A 15,135-nucleotide genomic window follows, 5' to 3' on the forward strand; every position below is an offset into this window, starting at 1 on the left:
ATATGGGCCACAATTGTGTCAAGTAGAGGTTAATTTTGTCCCTTACCAGTGCCTACCAGGAGTGGTACTTAAGCTACAAAGGGAGGTCATAAAGTTGGGACCACTGATACAGTGGTCACCCAGACCCCATAGACACTGTTTTTTAATAAACCCTCCTTATATTGGAGACACTGTGTATTCATTGATAACCAATTGTGTGCCAACCATGATGTTCCTATGGATCTATAAGGATCCTTGTACATAGATACTTACCCCATGATGATCGCAGACAAGCGCTTGGGGTTTGCGAAATGATAAGCGCATACGTACCCATGGCAACGGTGAGGTACTTCCGGCACCTTGAACGGAAGTGCGGCCGGGAACCAGGGTTTGCGTTCCAAAGATGCGTTCCAGCTATATGCTGGACACTGTGCACACTTAGCGGACATTCGGAGTGAAGATCGGAGGATTTGAAACATACGGGGGTACGTCTAACCACCGGAGGAGGTGGTTTTTTAATACGATGCACTTTAACACTGGAATCATGTATATGTTAGATGGTTTACTATTGTCACAATTATTGTAATTATAAACAAAAATGTTCGGCACTAACATAATTTTGTGAATATAGCATTTGCACTTTATTTTGTATACATATGTATGAATATCACTGGATATATGTAAGACACCACTTTATTGGCTATAGCATGTAAGGGGAGGAGCCCATTTAATCACGTGACTAATAAGTGTTTGTATATATGTCCATGTAATACACTGATGATTTGGCTTGAGAAAGGCTCAAAGCGAGCCGAAACGTCGCTGCTACACATGAAATAAATGACCACGTTTTTTTGAATCAACGATCTGGAGTGCTGCTCTTTTCCTTTTTCTCAGGTATATATATAGCTATATACAATCTGTGGCCCCGTTAAACATATACCTATATACAAATAGTGGCCCCATTGTACTTATATATATAAAGACAGTGAAATCTACCATCATGGATCTACCTATTAAGGTAGATCTGGTGGTAGGTGCCTCTAATGTATGTAAGGAGAGCAATCTTAAGGGCTAATCCTTTAGTCCCCTTGTGGTAATATGCTAATTTGCCAAATAGGCTACTGGGGCGTGGAGTAGCCGGAGCTGAGGCTACACTGCGTTGCTTCTCCACACCCCAGTAGCCTCTTTGATCCTCCTACCCAGATATCTTCAGCACGCAGCTACGAGGAGCTGCGCGCTCTTGTCCGTGAAGCCGCCGTTCTGCGTATGCACAGTAGCTCCGGCTTTGGACCCGAGATCACACAGCCGGCGGCCTGCGTTCTGCACATGCGCAGTACACCGGTTTCGCGGATGAGGTGGTGCTGCTTCTCATAGCTGCGCCTGAAGACATCGGGGTAGGAGGATCAAGGAGGCTACTGGGGCGTGGAGTAGCACGCCGAATAGACTCAGCTCCAGCTACTCCACGTCCCAGTAGCCTCTTTGGCAAATTAGCATATTACCACAATTAAAGATTAAAAAAGGTAAAGAGGAAAAGGGCTTAAAAGGGCTCTCCTTACATACATGAGAGGCACCTACCACCGGATCTACTTTAATACGTAGATCCGTGGTGGTAGGTTTCCTTTAAATACATACCTATAAACAGTAAGAGGCCACATTCAGACATTGTAAGGACGTATGATATACATCGGCATAGACGCTTATGGCGCGGTACGGGGAGTACAACGTATGGTCACTGTACTCTGCCGTCACTGCAGATATGATAGAAGAAGCTCTATCTCCGGCTGTAGGATTGGCCGTGCGGCGCTGCTTCCTATGGAGAGTGGAGGGGTGAGCAGCGCACTACGGCCGGGCGAGCACACGTTAGTGTGAATGTACCCTTACTCATAGATCTATATACAGTCAGTGGCCACCTTACACATTTACCTATAATATTCCAAATTTATATAAAGTGCGCTGCACCCATACACACAGATAAAATATTTTGGACCGTTTTTTGATGGACTGAAAACGCATGCGTTTTTGTATGTTTACCATGCGCTTGGCTGGTTTCAATCCATTTCACAGCTGCCTAGAAATTAAGATAAAACAGGGTCAAACCAGCCAAATGCATGGTAAACATACAAAAACGCATGGCCAAGAACGTACTTTGTGACAGCACCCTAAGGATGTGGTCACACACACTGCTATGCTTCGGTTTAGAAGCTGAATCAATGCGCACGGGGGCGCGCTATAGCCCGATCGCATATGCATTTCTGTGGAAACGCCTGTGATTGGTAACTACTGAAAACGCTTATGCATTCTGGCGAAGACCTGCACCTGGGTCCTAGCATTGCGTTTGTAAATGCAACTTTAGTGCCATGTGTGAATACACCTGAGGGTCCGTGCACAAGTTCAGTTTTTCAGTTGCAGTTTTTGATGCCAAAACCTGGAGTGGAGTGAAAATAAAGGAGGAGTAGCACCTCTCAGGGTGCAGTCACACGCCGCGTTTTAAACTATTGCGTTTAAAACCGCATTGCAACAGCTGAAGAGAGATTTGCCTAATTAAACAGCTGTTAACACGTGCGTTTACAAAACACAAATGTTAATTAACACTTGTGTTAATTCTTGTGTTAACATTGTGTTAACAAACACATGCATTAACGCAATGTTAACACTTGCATTAACAGCTGTTTAATTAGGCAAATCTCTCTTCAGCTGTTGCAATGTGTTTTTAAACGCATGCGTTAAACGCGGTGTGTGACCGCACCCTGAGAGGTGCTACTCCTCCTTTATTTTCACTCCACTCCAGGTTTTGGCATCAAAAACTGCAACTGAAAAACTGAACTTGTGCACGTACCGCTAAGCGTCCGTCATAACGCGACGCTAGCGCACAGGGGGAGGTCCTCGCCCCGAACGCACATGCATTTCCAGGGAAACGCATGCGATTGTTAAGCCGATCGCATGCGTTTCTCTGGAAACGCATGTGCGTTCGGGCTGAGGACCTCCCCCTGTGCGCTAGCAGCGTGTAGCGGTACGTGTGACCGCGGCCTCAATGTTAAGTCCTCAATCATTATCATCCACACCTGCTTTTGGCTTTAAAAACTGCATCTGAAAAACTGAATGTGTGGCTGCACCCTTAGTTTTGAACCCGTTTTGGGTCCGTTTTTAAGCAGTCTGTTAAACGCATGCGTTTTTTGAAAATGCATCCGTTTTTGACAGGTTTTACCAATCGTCTTAATTAAAACTGGTCAAAAACTGATGCATTATTTAATGCATGCGTTTTTTAACGGACTGCTTAAAAACGGACCAAAAACAGGTTCAAAACGCCATGTGTAGAATCACCCTTAGTAGAGATGGGTGCTGCAGTGGGGAATTTTAAAACTGAGTACTCTTTTTAAATTTCCCATTCTGTGTCAAACTACATACATATATATAAATATTATATTACAGTATATACTCGAGTAAAAAAAAAAAATGACCCAGGGCACAGGGGCTGGCAGACTATATACTGGGGCACAGAGGCTGACAGGCTGTATACTGGGGCACAGGGGCTGACAGGCCATATACTGGGGCACAAGGGCTGACAGGCCATATACTGGGGCACAGGGGCTGACAGGCTATATACTGGAGCACAGGGGCTGACAGGCCATATACTGGGGCACAGGGGCTGACAGGCCATATACTGGGGCACAGGGGCTGACAGGCTATATACTGGAGCACAGGGGCTGACAGGCTATATACTGGAGCACAGGGGCTGACAGGCTATATACTGGAGCACAGGGGCTGACAGGCTATATACTGGAGCACAGGGGCTGACAGGCTATATACTGGAGCACAGGGGCTGACAGGCTATATACTGGAGCACAGGGGCTGACAGGCTATATACTGGGGCACAGGGGCTGACAGGCCATATACTGGGGCACAGGGGCTGGCAGACTATATACTGGGGCACAGGGGCTGACAGGCTGTATACTGGGGCACAGGGGCTGACAGGCCATATACTGGGGCACAAGGGCTGACAGGCCATATACTGGGGCACAGGGGCTGACAGGCTATATACTGGAGCACAGGGGCTGACAGGCTATATACAGGGGCACAGGGGCTGACAGGCCATATACTGGGGCACAGGGGCTGACAGGCTATATACTGGAGCACAGGGTCTGGCAGGCTATATACTGGGACACAGGGGCTGACAGGCCATATACTGGAGCACAGGGGCTGACAGGCCATATACTGGGGCACAGGGGCTGACAGGCCATATACTGGGGCACAGGGGCTGACAGGCTATATACTGGGGCAGGGGCTGGCACGCTATATACTGGGGCACAGGGGCTGGCAGGGTATATACTGGGGCACAGGGGCTGGCAGGCTATATCCTTGGGCACAGGGGCTGGCAGGCTATATACTGGGGCACAGGGGCTGACAGGCTGTATACTGGAGCACAGGGGCTGACAGGCTGTATACTGGGGGGGGCAGGGGCTGGCACGCTATATACTGGGACACAGGGGCTGGCAGGCTATATACTGGGGCCGGGGCTGGCTGGCTATGTACTGGGTCAGGGGCTGGCAGGGTATATACTGGGGCACAGGGGCTTGCAGGCTATATCCTGGGGCACAGGGGCTGGCAGGCTGTATACCGGGGCACAGCGACTGGCAGGCTATATCCTGGGGCACAGGGGCTGGCAGGCTATATACTGGGGCACAGGGGCTGGCAGGCTTTATACTAGGGCAGGGGCTGGCATGCTATATACTAGGGCACAGGGGCTGGCAGGCTATATACTGGGTCAGGGGCTGGCTATGTACTGGGTCAGGGGCTGGCAGGGTATATACTGGGGCAGGTGCTGGCTATGTACTGGGTCAGGGGCTGGCAGGCTATATACTGGGGCACAGGGGCTGACAGGCTGTATACTGGGGCACAGGGGCTGGCAGGCTATATAGTGGGGCACAGGGGCTGACAGGCTGTATGCTGGGGCACAGGGGCTGACAGGCTATATACTGGGGCACGGGGGCTGGCAGGCTGTATACTGGAGCACAGGGGCTGGCAGGCTGTATACTGGGGCACAGGGACTGACAGGCCATATACTGGGGCACAGGGACTGACAGGCTATATACTGGGGCACAGGGGCTGGCAGGATATATACTGGGGAAGGGGCTGGCATGCTATATACTGGGGCACAGGGGCTGACAGGGTATATACTGGGGCACAGGGGCTGACAGGCTATATCCTGGGGCACAGGGGCTGACAGGCTGTATTCTGGGACACAGAAGCTGACAGGCTGTATACTGGGGCACAGGGGCTGACAGGCTATATACTGGGGCACGGGGGCTGGCAGGCTGTATACTGGAGCACAGGGGCTGGCAGGCTATATACTGGGGTTGGCAGTGGCTGGCACGCTATATACTGGGGCACAGGGGCTGGCAGGCTATATACTGGGGCACAGGGGCTGGCAGGCTGTATACTGGGGCACAGCGGTTGGCAGGCTATATACTGGGGCACAGGGGCTGACAGGCTGTATACTGGGGCACAGGGGCTGGCAGGCTATATACTGGGGCACAGGGGCTGCCAGGCTGTATGCTGGGGCACAGGGGCTGACAGGCCATATACTGGGGCACAGGGACTGACAGGCTATGTACTGGAGCACAGGGGCTGGCAGGCTATATACTGGGGAAGGGGCTGGCATGCTATATACTGGGGCACAGGGGCTGACAGGCTGTATTCTGGGACACAGGGGCTGACAGGCTGTATACTGGGGCACAGGGGCTGACAGGCTATATACTGAGGCACGGGGGCTGGCAGGCTGTATACTGGAGCACAGGGGCTGGCAGGCTATATACTGGGGTTGGCAGTGGCTGGCACGCTATATACTGGGGCACAGGGGCTGGCAGGCTATATACTGGGGCCGGGGCTGGCTGGCTATGTACTGGGTCAGGGGCTGGCAGGGTATATACTGGGGCACAGGGGCTTGCAGGCTATATCCTGGGGCACAGGGGCTGGCAGGCTGTATACTGGGGCACAGCGGTTGGCAGGCTATATACTGGGGCACAGGGGCTGGCATGCTATATACTGGGGCACAGGGGCGTGCAGGCTATATACTGGGGAAGGGGCTGGCATGCTATATACTGGGGCACAGGGGCTGGCAGGGTATATACTGGGGCACAGGAGCTGACAGGCTATATCCTGGGGCACAGGGGCTGACAGGCTGTATTCTGGGACACAGGGGCTGACAGGCTGTATACTGGGGCACAGGGGCTGACAGGCTATATACTGGGGCACGGGGGCTGGCAGGCTGTATACTGGAGCACAGGGGCTGGCAGGCTATATACTGGGGTTGGCAGTGGCTGGCACGCTATATACTGGGGCACAGGGGCTGGCAGGCTATATACTGGGGCCGGGGCTGGCTGGCTATGTACTGGGTCAGGGGCTGGCAGGGTATATACTGGGGCACAGGGGCTTGCAGGCTATATCCTGGGGCACAGAGGCTGGCAGGCTGTATGCTGGGGCACAGCGGTTGGCAGGCTATATACTGGGGCACAGGGGCTGGCATGCTATATACTGGGGCACAGGGGCTGGCAGGCTATATACTGGGGAAGGGGCTGGCACGCTATATACTGGGGCACAGGGGCTGGCAGGGTATATACTGGGGCACAGGGGCTGACAGGCTATATCCTGGGGCACAGGGGCTGACAGGCTGTATTCTGGGACACAGGGGCTGACAGGCTGTATACTGGGGCACAGGGGCTGACAGGCTATATACTGGGGCACGGGGGCTGGCAGGCTGTATACTGGAGCACAGGGGCTGGCAGGCTATATACTGGGGTTGGCAGTGGCTGGCACGCTATATACTGGGGCACAGGGGCTGGCAGGCTATATACTGGGGCCGGGGCTGGCTGGCTATGTACTGGGTCAGGGGCTGGCAGGGTATATACTGGGGCACAGGGGCTTGCAGGCTATATCCTGGGGCACAGGGGCTGGCAGGCTGTATACTGGGGCACAGCGGTTGGCAGGCTATATACTGGGGCACAGGGGCTGGCATGCTATATACTGGGGCACAGGGGCTGGCTATGTACTGGTCAGGGGCTGGCAGGGTATATACTGGGGCAGGGGCTGGCTGGCTATATACTACTGGGGGCTGGCTGGCTATATACTGGGGGGCTGCTGGCTATATACTACTGGGGGCTTGCTGGCTATATACTGGGGGGGGGGCTGTGACCAATGCATTTCCCACCCTCGGCTTATACCCGAGTTGGCTTATACTCGATAGGATCTTATCGAGTTTAGATCCTAAGACTTCAATAAAGTCAAAACTTTGTGATGAAAAAGTCACCTACTTTATATACCCAGGTTCATGTAATGTTGCAGCCCCAAACTTTTTTGAACACTAAATTGTGGATTACTAACACATTATATACACATATACATACATATCCATATACATGCACATCTATAAATTATTGACACACAATTTCCTGATTAAAACATACTGCATACACATTATACACATGAACATTTAAAGCGAATGCACTATACACAGATACAAATACACATTATACACATGAACATATACATATGAAAATATACAGTACACATAAACATATACAGCATAAAGATCCTTGCGCTTTGCATCCTCAAACCAAGAAAATGTGCAGGGTCCTAGAGATGATACATTGGGAAGTGATGGAATAAGGGTGGTGGAGGGCTCTGGTGCACACACGATTGTTTTCAAAAAAGTAAATGTTACTTGTAATAAATATATACACCCCCCCAGTAATAAATATACAGCCCCCAGTACTATATATACAGCCCCCAGTACTATATATACAGCCCCCTGTAATAAATATATATTACAGGGGGGTATATATATATTACTGGGGGCTATGTAATATATATATATATATATATATATATATATATATATATATATATATATATATATATAATATTATATTATACAGCACAAAGTAATACACAGTCTATGGCAGAGCATGGAACTTCTGAACAGTTGGAGTAGAAACCTGGGGAGCCAGAGCTGGACCTGAACCTATAGGCAGTGATTCGCCCACACTTGGTGGGTGCCCCTTTAAGGGCAAAGTGGTCTATGGTGTTGGGCAGACAGTCTCCAAATTAGCCGCTCTTGTGATTAATGGCTTCCTATGACCCTAATCCTTGTTGTAGATATTTCAATAACAGCAGCAAGAACTATGATTAGGCAGAGCTCAGGATCGGCCAATCCAGATGGTAGCAGGATTATAATGATAAAATAGACACATTTTCGGCAGTAATCTGTTCTATTGGGTTATACTAGAAATTTTATACAATATTGGCAAACAATAATGACATTTATTCTGACATACAATATTAGATCAGTATTACTAAATGTTAGTAAGAAATTATCAGTAGTTCAGTGTATCAGAATGTACTAAAGATTTTTCTGAATGATAACATTTGTGTAAAGAATAATAAAATACAATATGATACAAATATTATGGTAAAAATTACAGGGATCAACAAACACTGAGAAAAATAATGATAAAGTAACATAAAGACTCATGTAATAATTATGGAAAGTTGCAAATAATAAGAAAAGAGGACCTGTCACCCTTAAAAATCGCACTAGGAGCAGCTTCCTAAAGTAAGGAGCTGCTAGCGCTACCCCATTATTAGCAGTGATAAACTGCTAGCTTTACTGAAACCCTCCAATAAAGTTAGCGCACACTGTAGCACCGTACCCTCAAAACGTCGGACTGAGCTTACAGTGGTCCGGCGGATTTATAAGGGGATCTGTGAAGGCGGTGACTGCAGCATGAAGCCCGGCAGTCACCACCAGTCTATGGCGTGGGAGCAGAAGTCCGGGGAAAAGGCAGCGCCTCGGACCGCCCCCTCATGAATATGCCGGATTGCTGTGAGCTTAGTTCGTTTTTTTGAGGATACGGCGCTGCAGTGGCTTCTAGATTTATCGGAGGGTTTTCAAAAAAGGGAAGCGCTAGAAGTTGCTGACTTTGTTAAGCAGATCCTAGTGCATTTTGTAAGGGTGAGAGGTCTTCTTTAAAGAAAACCAAAGATCCCTAAATCAGTGTCAAGACCCTTTTGTGACAGCGAATCAATAAAATAATGTCAGATTCCCCCGTAGACGTCTTGGATATATAATTGTCCCCCCCACCCCCATTCTGTTATCACTAATTGATATAACATGGATCCTGAAAGATTTGGGACTGCAGTTATGGACTTTTTATAGTGCAGTGAGAAATTGTTTCTCTAAACCTTCCCTAATGATCACAATATGGTCATTAATGTCATGTCTGAGGCGTCTCCTGGTGCGGCCCATGGATTACATTTTGCAGGTACATTCTACAAAGCAGACGACCCCCGGGAGGAACAGGTAAGGAATTCATCTGCTTTATGTTCTTTTCCAGTGGATTTTCTCTCTTCCTATAAGGATGTGCAGTTACAGCTGCTCCTTCAGAGAAAGTCACATTGTGAATGGTAAAGGTTTAGACGTGGTGATCGGAGAGCTCATCCTTCTTCTATAGAACAGATGAGAAAAGGAAAAACTCTAAGAGAAACAAAAATTTTACTACAATTTAAGAATAAACATAACAAGATGGAATGAATCATCTGGAAGCATTGGCCCCTTATCCAGGGTGATAAGACAATAGGCCCCTTCCTTCCAAATCCACCGCCCATCATTTACACCAGAGCACAGGACCTTGGTGACAGAATAGCCCCTACAGTCACAGGTCTAAACAATCACCATTACATGTATAGTGTTTATATACTACTAGATGTGACTATTAGTGATCACAGCCACAGGGGAAATCATTGTTACTATCATACAGGCTTTATAGGTAGATGGTAACTGACTGTATCTATGTATTTTTGTACAAATCTGACTTTCACCAGATGTCTTATAAAACATAATGGGGGATATATATATAACGGCTTTATATGGCTACAAGCCCAGGAATAATCACAAAAATTTATGAACCACCAGATTATCCGGTGCGATGTGGCCTTTATGATGTTACGCAAAATTTTTATATTTAGACAATTGTTGTCTGTTTAGCAACTGCTCTATATTCATTTTGTGTTATTTTATCCATATTGAATTGGCTCATACTGTGCAAATTAGGACTATTTAAGTTAAAGTTTAAATAGTTTAAATAGTTATGGACCCTACTAGTGCCAATACAGTAGTGTAACACATCCTCCCGCTATATCCTGTAACACCCAGGATGTATTAGAGCACAGCCCGGCCTTAGTCGGCCAGTGATTATTAAAGGCTGCAATTATTCATGGAGACACTATTGATGTAATAGAATATATAGAACATGAGTAGCCATAGCTATGACATCAAACAGCTCAACAGAAGGATGTGTTACAAGAGGTAGACATTATACAGAGGAAAGGTTGATATAAGTCCTACTATTTATGTAATTTGTTCTTTTTAGCCATGTTCACACATGGGGAAACAAAACAAAAGAAAGGATGAAGGAAGGATGAAAGGAAGGAGGAAAGGAAGGAGGAAAGGAAGCGAGAAAGAAAGAAAGAAAGAAAGAAAGGGGCGAGGAACGAAGGGAAGGAGGATAGGAAGGAGGAAACAGAGAAAAGAAAAATAAGGAAAACAAAGAGAGAAGATAGAAAAGAAAATGTAAAAATAGAGAATCAGAAAAAAAAGTCAAAAGAAAGAAGCCTTAATCATGTAATTTCTGCAGAATATTTTACTGTCAACTAAAAATAAATTATATCATCCTCCTACTGTACCTGGGGCAGTTTACAGTCCATGGAATACAACCACCATCCAAACCATCCAGTGTTTCATGGACTGAGAAACATAAAGAAAAGAAAAACAAAGAGAGAAAATAGAAAAGAAAATGTAAAAATAGAGAATCAGAAAAAAAGTCAAAAGAAAGAAGCCTTAATCATGTAATTTCTGCAGAATATTTTACTGTCAACTAAAAATAAATTATATCATCCTCCTACTGTACCTGGGGCAGTTTACAGTCCATGGAATACAACCACCATCCAAACCACCCCGTGTTTCATGGACTGAGAAAAATAAAGAAAAGAAAAACAAAGAGAGAAAATAGAAAAGAAAATGTAAAAATAGAGAATCAGAAAAAAAAGTCAAAAGAAAGAAGCCTTAATCATGTAATTTCTGCAGAATATTTTACTGTCAACTAAAAATTAAGTATATCATCCTCCTACTGTACCTGGGTCAGTTTTCAGTCCATGGAATACAACCACCATCCAAACCATCCAGTATTTCATGGCCTGAGAAAAATATTGAAAAGAAAAAGAAAGAGAGAAAATAAAAAGAAAAGAAAATGTAAAAATAGAGAATCAGAAAAAAAGTCAAAAGAAAGAAGCCTTAATCATGTAATTTCTGCAGAATATTTTGCTGTCAACTAAAAATAAAGTATATCATCCTCCTACTGTACCTGGGGCAGTTTTCAGTCCATGGAATAAAACCACCATCCAAACCATCCAGTGTTTCATGGACTGAGAAAAATAAAGAAAAGAAAAACAAAGAGAGAAAATAGAAAAGAAAATGTAAAAATAGAGAATCAGAAAAAAAAGTCAAAAGAAAGAAGCCTTAATCATATAATTTCAGTCCATGGAATACAACCACCATCCAAACCACCCAGTGTTTCATGGACTGAGAAAAATACCGAAAAGAAAAACAAAGAGAGAAAATAAAAAGAAAAGAAAATGTAAAAATAGAGAATCAGAAAAAAAAAAGTCAAAAGAAAGAAGCCTTAATCATGTAATTTCTGCAGAATATTTTACTGTCAACTAAAAATAAAATATATCATCCTCCTACTGTACCTGGGGCAGTTTTCAGTCCATGAAATACAACCACCATCCAAACCACCCCGTGTTTCATGGACTGAGAGAAATAATGAAAAGAAAAACAAAGAGAGAAAAGAAAAAGAAAAGAAAATGTAAAAATAGAGAATCAGAAAAAAAGTCAAAAGAAAAAAACCTTCATCATGTAATTTCTGCAGAATATTTTACTGTCAACTAACAATAAAGTATATCATCCTCCTACTGTACCTGGGGCAGTTTTCATTCCATGGAATACAACCACCATCCACACCATCCAGTGTTTCATGGACTGAGAAAAATAAAGAAAAGAAAAACAAAGAGAGAAAATAGAAAAGAAAATGTAAAAATAGAGAATCAGAAATAAAGTCAAAAGAAAGAAGCCTTAATCATGTAATTTCTGCAGAATATTTTACTGTCAACTAAAAATAAAGTATATCATCCTCCTACTGTACCTGGGGCAGTTTTCAGTCCATGGAATACAACCACCATCCAAACCATCCAGTGTTTCATGGCCTGAGAAAAATAATGAAAAGAAAAACAAAGAGAGAAAATAAAAAAAAAAGAAAATGTAAAAATAGAGAATCAGAAAAAAAGTCAAAAGAAAGAAGCCTTAATCATGTAATTTCTGCAGAATATTTTACTGTCAACTAAAAATAAAGTATATCATCCTCCTACTGTACCTGGGGCAGTTTTCAGTCCATGGAATACAACCACCATCCAAACCACCCCGTGTTTCATGGACTGAGAAAAATAAAGAAAAGAAAAACAAAGAGAGAAAATAGAAAAGAAAATGTAAAAATAGAGAATCAGAAAAAAAAGTCAAAAGAAAGAAGCCTTAATCATGTAATTTCAGTCCATGGAATTCAACCACCATCCAAACCACCCCGTGTTTCATGGACTGAGAAAAATAAAGAAAAGAAAAACAAAGAGAGAAAATAAAAAGAAAAGAAAATGTAAAAATAGAGAATCAGAAAAAAAGTCAAAAGAAAAAAACCTTCATCATGTAATTTCTGCAGAATATTTTACTGTCAACTAACAATAAAGTATATCATCCTCCTACTGTACCTGGGGCAGTTTTCAGTCCATGGAATACAACCACCATCCACACCATCCAGTGTTTCATGGACTGAGAAAAATAAAGAAAAGAAAAACAAAGAGAGAAAATAGAAAAGAAAATGTAAAAATAGAGAATCAGAAAAAAAGTCAAAAGAAAGAAGCCTTAATCATGTAATTTCTGCAGAATATTTTGCTGTCAACTAAAAATAAAGTATATCATCCTCCTACTGTACCTGGGGCAGTTTTCAGTCCATGGAATACAACCACCATCCAAACCATCCAGTGTTTCATGGACTGAGAAAAATAAAGAAAAGAAAAACAAAGAGAGAAAATAGAAAAGAAAATGTGAAAATAGAGAATCAGAAAAAAAGTCAAAAGAAAGAAGCCTTAATCATGTAATTTCAGTCCATGGAATACAACCACCATCCAAACCACCCAGTGTTTCATGGACTGAGAAAAATAACGAAAAGAAAAACAAATAGAGAAAATAAAAAGAAAAGAAAATGTAAAAATAGAGAATCAGAAAAAAAAAAGTCAAAAGAAAGAAGCCTTAATCATGTAATTTCTGCAGAATATTTTACTGTCAACTAAAAATAAAGTATATCATCCTCCTACTGTACCTGGGGCAGTTTTCAGTCCATGGAATACAACCACCATCCAAACCACCCCGTGTTTCATGGACTGAGAAAAATAAAGAAAAGAAAAACAAAGAGAGAAAATAGAAAAGAAAATGTAAAAATAGAGAATCAGAAAAAAAGTCAAAAGAGAGAAGCCTTAATCATGTAATTTCTGCAGAATATTTTACTGTCAACTAAAAATAAATTATATCATCCTCCTACTGTACCTGGGGCAGTTTTCAGTCCATGGAATACAACCACCATCCAAACCATCCAGTGTTTCATGGACTGAGAAAAATAACAAAAAGAAAAACAAAGAGAGAAAATAGAAAAGAAAATGTAAAAATAGAGAATCAGAAAAAAAGTCAAAAGAAAGAAGCCTTAATCATGTAATTTCTGCAGAATATTTTGCTGTCAACTAAAAATAAAGTATATCATCCTCCTACTGTACCTGGGGCAGTTTTCAGTCCATGGAATACAACCACCATCCAAACCATCCAGTGTTTCATGGACTGAGAAAAATAAAGAAAAGAAAAACAAAGAGAGAAAATAGAAAAGAAAATGTGAAAATAGAGAATCAGAAAAAAAGTCAAAAGAAAGAAGCCTTAATCATGTAATTTCAGTCCATGGAATACAACCACCATCCAAACCACCCAGTGTTTCATGGACTGAGAAAAATAACGAAAAGAAAAACAAATAGAGAAAATAAAAAGAAAAGAAAATGTAAAAATAGAGAATCAGAAAAAAAAAAGTCAAAAGAAAGAAGCCTTAATCATGTAATTTCTGCAGAATATTTTACTGTCAACTAAAAATAAAATATATCATCCTCCTACTGTACCTGGGGCAGTTTTCAGTCCATGGAATACAACCACCATCCAAACCATCCAGTGTTTCATGGACTGAGAAAAATAACGAAAAGAAAAACAAAGAGAATAACTAAAAAGAAAGGAAAATGTAAAAATAGAGATCATCTTACTGTCACCTAGAAATAAAGTATATCATCCTCCTACTGCACCTGGGGCAGTTTTCAGTCCATGGAATACAACCACCATCCAAACCATCCAGTGTTTCATTGACTGAGAAAGAAAAGAAAGAAAAAGAAAATAAAAAGAGGAGATAAGAAGACGTCTGCTGCAGAGTGTCATCCTTTGCTGACAGGAGGTAGGTGCTCATTCCTCTAGTGTTATTGTTGCAGTTTTAGTCTTTTAGCAGGATAAGAAATGTTCTCATAATGTTCTCCAGAACTGGTTCCAGTAACTTCTGGGTCTGTAGATCTTTCTAGTTGTTATGTACATAGAATACTGGAACATGCGCTGCATAGGATGAGCTGATTTGGTATGAATAAAATAAAATAAAGTAAAATAAAAACCTTAAAGCTGTAAAACAGAATAAGTATAGAGCGGTTGGTAATCAGCCAGTGATTGCTGCTTATAGAAATATTATGGGGCACATTTACCAAGAACAGTGCAGTCTGTACTATGTGCAGTGTCCTGGGTACTGTGCAGGGGGCGCCAGATTGAGGATTTCTTTTGCCGGTTTTCCATGAATCTGGCGCTGCCTGCACTGCTCCGGCAGAGTGCACCATTTTTTTTGGTGCACCTTTAACTTGGGCCGTGCAACACATTTCTGTCAGACTTTGCGTTATAAATGTGGCGCACGGCCCGACTGAGCACCGGACGTC

The 15,135-nt window shown here is 43.6% G+C and overlaps 2 long non-coding RNA genes across 4 annotated transcripts in view; both read left to right on the forward strand.

Annotated features, from left to right (window-relative positions):
* Positions 1 to 12,560, forward strand: part of LOC140075058 (uncharacterized) — a 183,296-nt gene extending 170,736 nt beyond the window's left edge. For both annotated transcript variants that reach the window (XR_011849335.1, XR_011849336.1), the window contains one exon: positions 10,404 to 12,560. This is a non-coding gene — a long non-coding RNA (uncharacterized lncRNA). The remainder of the gene's footprint in view (positions 1 to 10,403) is intronic.
* A 78-nt stretch (positions 12,561 to 12,638) lies between these two features.
* Positions 12,639 to 15,135, forward strand: part of LOC140075059 (uncharacterized) — a 41,235-nt gene continuing 38,738 nt past the window's right edge. Inside the window, exons 1-2 of one of the 2 annotated variants that reach the window (XR_011849338.1) lie at positions 12,639 to 12,759; positions 12,985 to 14,615. This is a non-coding gene — a long non-coding RNA (uncharacterized lncRNA). The other variant, XR_011849337.1, reaches the window with a different exon arrangement.

This window comes from Engystomops pustulosus, chromosome 8 (genome assembly GCF_040894005.1).
Source record: "Engystomops pustulosus chromosome 8, aEngPut4.maternal, whole genome shotgun sequence".
NCBI classification, from domain to species: Eukaryota; Metazoa; Chordata; class Amphibia; order Anura; family Leptodactylidae; genus Engystomops; species Engystomops pustulosus.